The sequence below is a fragment of the Malus domestica genome, chromosome 14, assembly GCF_042453785.1.
Source record: "Malus domestica chromosome 14, GDT2T_hap1".
NCBI lineage: Eukaryota > Viridiplantae > Streptophyta > Magnoliopsida > Rosales > Rosaceae > Malus > Malus domestica.
In genome coordinates this window covers 30,724,180-30,735,517 of record NC_091674.1, presented here as the reverse complement: position 1 = coordinate 30,735,517, position 11,338 = coordinate 30,724,180, and the positions used below count along the sequence as shown (strand labels likewise).

Genomic DNA, 11,338 nt, shown 5'->3' with positions numbered 1-11,338 from the left:
AGCTTTTGAAGCTGATTGGCATGAGTGATGCTCATGAATGTTTATGTTGAGTGACATGAGTGATGCTCATGGATGTTGTCATGAGTGATGCTCATAAATGTTAACATGAGTGATGCTCATGAATGTGGACATGAATGATGGTCATAGATGTTTATGTATGATTGTCATGACTGATGCTCATGAATGTTTATGTATGAATGACATGAGTAATGCTCATGTATAATTTGGAGTACTGGGCGTAATTTTGATCACCTGGTTGGTGGCATGAAGGAGAGTACGGGTTGTACATTTCATCACCTGGTTGGTGGTATGAATGGCTAGTTGCCAAATGTTTTTAGAGTGCGGGTTGTACTTTTCATCACCTGGTTGGTGGTAATAGCGGCAGATTGCCGAATATTTTTGGAGCACTGGGCATACTTTTGATCACCTGGTTGGTGGTAATAGCGACAGGTTGCCGAATAATTTTGGAGCACTGGGCGTACTTTTGATCACCTGGTTGGTGATAATAGAGGGTCTGACATTTTTGGGCATATGGGCGTTTGCCCTCCACATGACATTGCAGCCCATTACTTTGGGCTTGTAGCCCATTATTTTGGGCTTGCCTTTTTTTTTTTTTCTTTTTTTTTTTTGTTTTATTTTTTTTGTTTTATTTTATTTTTGTTTACCCTCTGATGGGGTTTATACAGATATCTCCAAAAGATATGAAAAATAAATTACATCATTCAAAAATAAAGGTTTCGACAGTTGCGTTTGTGCGTACTGGGCCTCTCTTTCTGTCTCTGTCATGCATGTGCACCCAATTTAATCATTAATATCTTCTTTACCGATTATCCCTTACCACTTGCGGTCCTGCTCATTCAAATCATAATCTCTCAGATTTTATTCTCTTTTCTGCTTTGCTCTTTTTTCTTTTGTTTTTGTTTTCTGCGTCTCTTTCTTTGTTTCTCCACCTCCATTCTCTATGGCAGACTTGCTTTTGCTTTTGCTGACTTGCTTTACAGCAAACACATATAGCTTTTCCATGTGGGTGGTCGAAAAAAGCCAACCAGATTCATCATTTCTGATGGCATCACCAACAGAAACGGTTCGAGCGTTTGCAAAAACCTGATCTGCACATCTGAGAAGCAGGGATATTTCGAGATCTGAATCTCAAAGATTGACCAAAACCTTCAAACCTTAACAGCAGTTGAGCTACGCAACCATTGTTATGAAAACAAATTCTGATCTTGCAACAACTGTGGCTTTAGAGACCGACTAATAGAGCAGCTTCCATGGAAGAAATGGGGGAGATTACCCAAACGGCGTGGTTTGGCGTCGGAATAGCTCGACTTCGAGAACGTAAAAGCTTCATGCAGTCTGCGTGAAACGGGTCATCCTCTCACGGCATGTAAAAGCTTCCTGCGATCTCCAGTCAAGTACTGACTACTGATTGATCCAGAGAGCTTCACCTTCCCCCCTGGAAGGCCTCCATTTCCAATCACGCGGACAGGAGGGCAGTTTGTTCCAAGAAAAAAAAAATCAGCATCCGCACCAAGCTGCTTAAGACCATCAACCAAGTCTCCAGAACTGTCGAGAGAGCAGCAATAAGCAGAATCCGATTCGACAACGACTTGGAACCCGGCAACTTTATGGTGCCGGAGATTTCTTCAATGGGTTGCAGCACAATCTCCAAAACTGTCAACGGCTTCTCTGCCGTGGCAACTGAAGCTGCAATTCTAAGGGGATCGACCCTGAATTTACCGACCGTAAAACTGCCCGCAAACCCATATTTCAGCTTCAAACTCAAAGAATTTGAGGAACCCAGAAAATGTGACTTTAAATTTGAGGATTTGGGTATTTGGGGTTTGGAAACATTGGGAAAAAGGTTGATGCTTTGAGCTTCATTGCTGCAGATTTTGCTCACCTGGGTCATCGGCGGCTGTTCCCGGTAAATCTCATACCCCATTCGCTGCGGCACTTGGTAATACCCTTGACCCGATGGCCCGGTGGCCTGGTTACCGGTCGCACCATCGGCTGTTCCAGAGCAGATGTAAACATGTACATAGGCTGTTCTGGAGCTCTCGCCCTCGAAAACCCCCCACTTGTAACCTGCTTCTCTGGCCAGTAGCCAGCTGGCGGGGCCGTCGTCACCGGAGTATTTGTTTGTATTATTTATTTGTTACCTAATTTCATTATTATTATTTGTTTGTATTATTTATTTGTTACCTAATAATTTCATTATTATTATTTGATTGTATTATTTATTTGTTACCTAATAATTTCATTATTATTATTTGATTGTATTATTTATTTGTTACCTAATAATTTCATTATTATTATTTGTTTGTATTATTTATTTGTTACCTAATAATTTCATTTTTATTCATTTGTAACAACTTCAAGCACAAGCATGGTATGCTGCCAAAATCAAATCAAGAAACAAATCATTCAACCGGTGGGAATGTTGGAATATTGTTAAAGATTGTCCTAAATTCAAAGTTGTGTCTGTTGGTCCAGAAGTATGCATGAACAACACCCCTCTACACAGCACCCCTCCACACTCTACACCCGATCATGGCTCCCATGTTGATGAAGAAGATGGAGAAGAAGTGCATGAAACGCTCATTTCTGAACAAGCGTCGGGGTCGACCCGTTATCCAATTAGGCCTCAAGGTAAGAAGGCTTCAAAGAGGAAAGGGAGTGCTTCCAAGAATGATTATGGAAAGTACATGCAAGAACTTGCTCGTCAAGGTGAATTGACATTGGCGCGGGAATTGGCGAAATATGAGGCTGAAAAGGCTAGAGATGAGGCAAAAGCTGCAGTTATTCAACAAACATTTCAAGCTGAACAGAGGGAAAGAGAGCTACTTAGGCAAGAAAGGGAGTTGCTTAGAGAAGAAAGAATTGCACAATGAGATCGTGACATTATGAACACGCGTTTAGAAGGGATGTCTCCAAATTCATATATTTTTCAACATGTGTAATGTTAAATTAGGTTGTGTTTCTTTTCGCTCTGGAATTCTCCACGACTGTTACTTAACCTAAAAAGAGATTTATGCATATATTTTTCATTTTCTGCTCAACCGTTTTTCACTTTATTCTTATAATCTTAGTAAGAAATAGAAGCAAAATGACACAACGAGGCAAACAGAATGTATTCACTGGTAACGTTAAAGTATAAAAAAAAAAAACTAGAATTCAGAAGAGAAAAAACCTCTCAAAGTTAATTGATTTAATAGAGATAACCAACCGTATCACCCTAAAGGTCGCCCTAGACGTACTAGGAGTACCAATCGAAAACGAACCAAAGAAATAACAAAATACCAAAAATATCTTAAAACTTAAAATGATGATAATGCAATACAAAGCCGTGACTTGGACTCGCGAGCCATGGCCCACATCGGGCAACAGAGCTCAAATTTGTGAAGCTTGAATTTTTTTATCGTATTTGTGCATTTGAATCACTACAAGAAAAATGGACTAAGAACATTGTGCCCTTCTCACATTGAGCACAAATACATAATTGTGCTTTATAAGGTCCATTGAACACCCAAATATCTCAATTGTGCCTTCTAACAAAAAAGCACATTAGTTTGTGTCTTGTATTTGTGCCTACTAAAGTTTGAACACAAAATTTTGTGTCCAGCTTGCATGTGTCCTTTTAATGTCAGAGATAGATATTATTTTATTAATTTACAAACACACAATAAAAGGGTTTTGTGCCCTCTAATTTAATATATTTAAATAATTTTTTTTTTTATCCTTTAGATTTACTTTTAGTCTACTTAACGCCTCTCTCTCTTTCCACTCTCTCTCAAACTCTCCTTGTCCTCAACCACCTATCTTCCCCCGCCCGTATCCTCTTTCTTCCCCTTCTTCTGCACGCAACAACACCGCCGTCCCCCGATCACCAACGACCGTTAAATTATACCTCCAAAATCCTTTTTCTATCCTTTTCCCAACCCCCAAGTTAGTTTCTACTAGGGGTGGGTTCAAAAAACCGAAAACCGAAAAAAACCGAAAACCAAACCGAACCGAGGCCGAAAAAAACCGAATCGAAACTGCCAAACCGAACCGAACCGAATTTGGTTGGTTCGGTTTTGGTTTTTGAGGTCCGGAAACCGAACCGAACCGAAAAAAAAATCATATATAAATACTAAAAAAACATGTTGGCCGCATCAAGGTTTGAACCCCTGACCTGCGGGTTGGGGTAAGGTGCTGCTAGCCAACTTAACTGTAGGCTTTGTGTTGTTGTAATTGTACCAGTAATATATTTATAGGTTTCTTATGTTTAATGCTTTATAAAATTTCTTAACTTTACAAACCCTAGCCGTCTCACTCCCATTTCATTTCAGATCTCAAACACTTCTTCCGTCCGCTGCTTCCTCAGTCTCTCTCTCCCTCTCCCTCTCCTTCCTCTCTTCCTCCAAATCACTTTCTCTCTAGTCTTCTCATGTCCTCCTCACGGATTCCTTCTTCCAAATCATGATTTTCCCTCGCCCCTTTCGAGACCCGACGAAAAGAGGAACTGTTAGAGCTTGCGATGATCATGGCGATTTCGCTGCAGCAAAGGTTGTGGGTTTTATTTATTTGTCAGTTCATGGGTTTTTAATTTTATGATCATGGCGATTTTATGGTTACCCATTTGAAATTTATGTAATTTAAGGTGAAAAAGTTTGTATTTTTCTTTTAATATGTTTCGGAATTTTCTAGATCTATTGTGGACTTGACTAGGAATTTGAATGTGGGCACTGGGCATGCGATATTGGAGTCCGATTATGACATTTAGACGAACCTATTTGCTTTTTTTTTTTTGTTTCGATCTGCATCTTAATTTGTTGAATTATTTCATGATTTTGTAAATTTTAAATATTTAGAATTTTGAATCCTGGCGATGTACTTGAAGAATATATGTTTCTGTATTTGCTTAAGTTTTGAAAATTTGAACTCTATCTGCTTGATCATAAGTAGTTGAATTACTTGAATATATTCGGGATTTTGAGGTGAGAAAATGTATATGTTTGGTTAGTGAGAAAATGCATGAAGGTGAAAGGTTAGTACCTAAAATTGCTGAGTTCAAGTTTTTCGGTTTTTTGTAAAGTTTTAGCAAAGACCCATTGGGATTTTCATATGGTTCTTCCTCTGTGTAGTCTTAAAAAGGGAATTAAATTCTTTTGCGTCTCTTATTTTGTTTATGATGGAATAGTTGTATGATTTGTACTTTTGGAGAAGAAAAAATTGGGAAGAGGCTAGAAAAGTCTTAACTAAAGGATTAGAGATTTGTGATGTAGAAGAGGTAATGGAAGACGATGCTGGGTGGAGCAGGCTCCATTGATATATGAGAACTGGGAGATTTATTCCTTCCATTTACATCATTAAAAAAAAAAAAAACCGAAAAAAAACGAAACCGAAAAAAACCGAACCGAAAAAAAATGGACCGAACCGAACCGAAATTTCGGTTCGGTTTCGGTTTTGGCAAAAAACCGAACCGTTTTAAACCGAACCCAGCCCTAGTTTCTACATATTCATAGCCGGATTTCCTCAATTTCATATCTAAGAAACGGTGACCACAGATTTTTTGGCTAGTTTTCGGCCAAGCCTGGTAGAATTGGACCTCGACCCTAGAGGTCAAGATGATCATCTCTTAGTGGGTTGTCCTCCAGTATAAGTTCTTCTCTAAAATAAAAACTTTCAGTTTTGGGATCCATTTTAGATTTTGAATTTTAATTCCCTTTTGTGTATGCATGTCAAAGTTTACTCGCTTGGAGAATGCTCGGAATTTCAAAGTTTAGTCGCATGTAATATTCTTGTATTAAATTGGTCATTTAATTTTTAATGTTTATAACTAATTGTAGCTTGTTTTGTCAACTTTTCGGGCATTTATTGTTTAAGTTTTTTGGTTTGGTTGCCTAGAAGATGAAGGAAAATAAATAAAATAGAATTCCATGTAGTCGCTTGTGTTTCCCCGGGGAAAGAAAGATTGGAAATATTCGACCAATATCAATTAGGCCAAAATGTTGAATTTAATTTAATTATTTAAATTCATTTCCATGTCGTATGATTACAAGATATTTCATTGACTCAGGTGGTTTTCAACTTTTTCTTTCCCTTAATTTGAAATGGCAGTGAGATTAAGATACGATTACATGATAATTACAGTGTTTTTATTTTTTTTATTTTTTTTTATTTTCCAGTTAATGAAATATGCCAAAAACTCAATTGGGTTCCCACAATGTAAGGTCCCATGGAGTCAATGAGGCAAAGGTTCATATGCAAGCATCTGGCTTGTGACAGACGGTGTAAGAGGAGGCCTAAACTGTAATCCGATGTCACTCCGATGGATTGAGTTTTGTGATCTGGCTAAACTACCCATGATCAATCACATGAACAAATCATACAGGTAGTGCAGAAGTTGGTTATCTTCTTCCATTCATTCCTTCATCTACCAAAGATAAATGTGTGAGTTCACTTTATAGAAATCTTCCACTTAGGTTTACATATTAAGGCAGTCTTATCAGATTTTAGGCAAAAGTGTGAGTCATCATGTGGTAAGTTTAGATAACTATTAGTACTATAATAAAACTCATCATTTAAGCAAGTGTAAATTGTAATATATGATTACTAAAAAAAAGGGCATGATGCTAAAGGCCTTAGTTAATGAGAAATTTGTAAATGAAATTCATGAAGCGAGATGAGAGATGTAGAAGATCAAAGTAATAAAAAAAAAGTCATTGAAATGGTGGGAGACACATTCCATGTGCCCCTTGAAAGATGCCTCATTTGCATTATCCTTAAAGCCATTTTTTCATAAGCTAATTAAAAAAAAACAAACAACTAATTGACAGGAAAAAACAACTATTACTCCAAAATCAAAGAAATGACACTTCTTTTGCTAAAAAATCAGTTGGGTTCCCACATTGTAAGGTCCCATGGATTCAAGGAGGCAAAGGTTCATATGCATTATTGGCTGATTATGTTGGTTCTTGTCGGGATTGATCTCGATTTGAAATTGATAAAATTGTTTCACCACTTTCTGCTTTTGTAGATTAATTTTGTATTTTTGTTATCCATGAGTTACATTTACATGTTTAAAATATTTGTAGTTCTACATTTACATGTAGTGTTTGTTGATTAAAGTTGATGAATTAGATCCATCGTTTTAATTTTTTGTACTATTCATGACTTTGGCAGTGAGAGGTCCAAATACCACACATATCATCCGGATTAGTTTGTTTGTGGAGCAAAGATTGGATGAGATGCAAAACTGGGGAATATAAGCAAGGTTAGATTTCAAAATACTTATTTATTAGACTCTGCTTTGCAGATCCTATAAGGTTTTTAGCATTTGCTATCTTTCTTAGAAATTAATGTCATAACATTGAGATTTATCTCATTGCATTTGACCTAAGCTAAATGATTGTCCAAACTGGTATTGTTTTGTACATCTTGTTTGCTAGTAATGATGGTTTAGCTGCTCATTTAAGTTGCATGTTTTGTTCGTTGTTATTTAGTATTACAAAGTAGCAATGCGTCAGTGCTTGTGAGTTCTCAATGCCGATTGAAAGTTTTGGTCCTTGAACATCACTAGAAATAGGTCCTTAACAATTTATTTTCATTTTCCCTTTGGTTTGGATTTCAGGAAGATGATTGCATTATCCACCAAGTTGGAAAAAAAAGGTGAAATCAGTTTTGCCTGGCTATATGTAGAGATGCATGGATTGCTTAAGTTCTGTTGGATATATCAGTTTTGCCTGGCTAAAGTACACATGTTTTTTTTTTATGAGGAATACTTGTATACTTTCATTAATGATATTCCACTTTTAATGTTTGGTTCATTCTAACAGCTAAAGCCGTTGGTTTTCATTTTATGAAATTTTTAATCTTTTGTTTTGCTTAAATTTCAATTTGTAGCTTGTTTTGATTTTTCAAACTTTTTAAATACAGCTTATTAGGCACAATTTCAAAAAAGTGCCCGTTAGGTGGTTGTTAGATTGTCTGACAGACTGTCAAAATGTAGGCACAAAAAGACATATATTTGTGCTGAACTGTTTGCGCACAAAAAGTCATATTGTGCCCTTTCATCAAAGGTGACGCCCATAGAGGGCACATACAATATAATAGTTGCTGCACTGTTGCCATTGGTCTATGGGCACATATGTTGGTGCCCTTTGGCCTCAACGGGCACAAATAATTTAATGTGTGTAGTGTCCATTTTTTTTGTAGTGAATTTGATTTACTCAACCATCTAGTCTACATTAAAGAAAAAATTGTGCAAGAAGTGAAAAAAAGTGGGCAAAATATTTCCTCAATAAAACAAAAAATACTACTTGTAGTTGTGCCTCGTATTAGGGCTTTGAGATAATAGCTAGGCATGCTAGGTATCAATTTTCATCCACTCACCTAAAATATCATTCGTTATCACACAGAGAGTTATGGTTGAAAATCGTACGGAAATCTTAATCATATAATTCTGCAGTTGTTGAGTTTGGTTGAGTACTACTATTTACCCATGCAGGCAGTAGGGCACAACTAATAACACTAAAATCTTTGTAGTATCTCCAAGATGGCATAATATGCGACATTCACAAACATATCACGACACCCATCATATCCATTAGGAAGTTAACTACTTGGTGAAGATGGTGCTTCATTGCAGTAATAAAAAATAATTATATTTATGCATTTTGGTGCAGATTCAATCCGTCTCTTCTTAATAAAAAAAAATTAACAATTATCTGGTTGTCCTATTATATGCAAGATTAGCTAGCCCCTCCATCACAAAACGACACTCCATCACCTTGATTAATTTGGAATCTTACTTGATAAAGCAACACTTGATTGTTCTTTCTTTTAGAAGATGTAAACTTAATTCAATAGTTAATTAGCATGCATTGACTGACCTTACTTATCATGATTAGCATGCATTGACTGGCCTTACTTATCATGATTAGGCATGCCTAATGGGTTTTGATTAATAAGAGAAACAAGATGTGCTAGTGAAATGAGAGTTTCTCAATTAATGATGTGAGCAAACTGATCATGAATTGACAGCCATACAACAACCTATGCAAAAGCCTATAGCTTGGCCACCAAATGAACAATACAACCCAATTTTCACAATGGCATGAGCTAGTAATATAATGCAACGTATTGAGAGTATGAATCTTGTAATAAGAGACTTTGTATGTGTTTATAAAGAGTTAGATTACTCCTCATATTGCCAATTGATTGTATGGTAAAACTTCAACTCTTTCATATATGATTGACCTGCGACTAGAGAAAAGCAAGAGAGACAACCTAGTCGCCGACCTCTACCATTGAGGTCGACGGTAATCCTTTTTCCCTCTCTTTATTTATACTTGTAGTTGCTTTCTCGCTCTGTCGAGGTGAGCCTTCAGTTTGTGGTTGTGGTCGCTCTATCGCTTAGTCGAGGAGAACTTTGTGGTTATGGTCATGGTCGTGGTTGTTCATTCTCATATTCTAGTGCGGCGATGTTGTTCTTATTTGAGGTGGTGATGTTTGTGGTTTGTGCGCTCGACAAAGGACTATGAGAAGAAAATTTGATATTTGTTGGAGGGGACTCATAACACGGTTTGTTTATCAACAATTGCAAAATCATCATAGATTGGTGCGGTCTTTCCTCACAAAGCCTCTAGGATAGTTCTCGAGCTTGCAATGTTCTAGGCCTCATGATTAGAGATTAGTTTAGGGCTAAGGGGTCCTCCATGATTGAAGAATGATATTATATTTTTAATGTGTTTATAATTGTAGGGTTGTGATGCTTTTTTAACATGTGTAGTCTCTTGAGTTGTTTTAAAAAGCACGTTTAATATGTTTGCTATATGTACGTTTAGACTTTTTTAAAAGAATTTCTTTCGCTAAAGAAAACTCCACCAAAAATGATTAAGATGAGAGTTTCTTTCTCCTCTTTCACCCAAAATACCAACTATTCCAAAATCTCACTAAACCTAGCAATATATAGCATTACCAACTACACAATAGCAGGTCCATGGTTCATGGGCATCAGGGAGGCATACATGACACTAGCTATATAGACTACATACCCAATTCACATTCCTGGGTTGGGTTGGCCCGGTCTTTGGTTTCATATTTGGGCTTAGGTTGGAAGTCCTAGTTTTAGTTCGAAAAGCCTCAGTCCTCAAAGGCTCAAACGTGTCTTAAAATTTGAGACTGAAATTATGATTGAACTTTTTTTTGCTGGAGCAAAATGTTGGAAGAAAACGGGTCATTGATATTGATATGTTGGTGGGTATTTTCTCGATTGGTGCACTGTTATGAATGTTTAGTCAGAATCTGCAGACGTACGTAATCTTTAGTATTTTAGTACTGAAAACCCCACTTTATGTGAGAATTCCGACGTACTGTGGCTTTTGGATAACTGGTTTTGCCATGAATGGCTGCTCCAGAACTCGAGATGGATTAGCTCCTGACATCGCGAGCTCTTATTTATTTTGTTACATTGAACTTTCGAGGGTATAGATCTCGATACATAGGTTGTTTGAGGACAACAACTTACAGTTAAATTATATATAAGTCTCATACTCATTTGAATTACTGTAAAAAATCTAACCACAGTGTTTTCTATGAAACCAATCTTAAACAAGCTTAAGCTCAATATCCCGTATTCCCTCGTCACTTTGTCATTCTTAGAACTTTGTAATCACCCTTATTGGCTTTATGTCTAACTAAATCACTAATTAGCTAAGCAGATATTATGGGAGCTCATCAAAAGTTGGGAGCATGTTTCTGCCTGTTTTAAACTCTGGTATATGCAATGCATGCAGTTACATTCTCTTAGGTATCATCTCATCAGTTAACCATAGGTAAACTTTATATTAAAACCTTCTGTTTAATTTTGAAAAAAAAGATTTTAAAATAAACAAAACATAGATAAAGATTTTAAAAAAAAAAAAAAGTTCAACAATCACCTAACTGTTAAAAGGTAATCTTGTCTTCGGCCCAATACAAGAGATCCAACCCAAAGCTAAAGTGTGCAAATGCTAGAAAATTCTAGCAATCTATATCGGTAATATAGTTGGAAAATTCCAGTAATTTCAGTCAGTTATCACCTAAAATATCCAAGCTAAAGAAAGATCTAGAGGCAGTAAATCATGTGGTCATTGCTGCAATGCTCAAGTCGGTGGTTACAGGGATAGTCGGTGAAAACTACCTATAAACAGGTGTGTGGTGTTGTGTAACAAAGAAGCAAGAATAAGTGAGAGTAAGTAAGAGAGCAAGAAGTGAGAAAAAGAGTGAAGAAGTGTGTGAGTGTTTGAGTGTTTCCTCTTGTATTAGTTTGTGCAAGAATAAAATTTTGTGTAATACTTTGAGTGTCATT

The 11,338-nt window shown here is 36.7% G+C and overlaps 1 long non-coding RNA gene across 2 annotated transcripts; it reads left to right on the top strand.

The window, feature by feature from the left end:
• The first annotated feature begins 4,315 nt into the window (after positions 1-4,315).
• Positions 4,316-7,828, top strand: LOC103455628 (uncharacterized). 2 transcript variants are annotated; one of them, XR_532168.4, is made up of 4 exons: positions 4,316-4,551; positions 6,174-6,379; positions 7,171-7,261; positions 7,619-7,828. It is a non-coding gene; the product is annotated as an uncharacterized lncRNA (long non-coding RNA). The 2 variants fall into 2 exon arrangements; XR_011575611.1 differs by lacking the exon at positions 6,174-6,379 and having other exon boundaries at positions 4,316-5,606.
• The last annotated feature ends 3,510 nt before the right edge of the window (positions 7,829-11,338 follow it).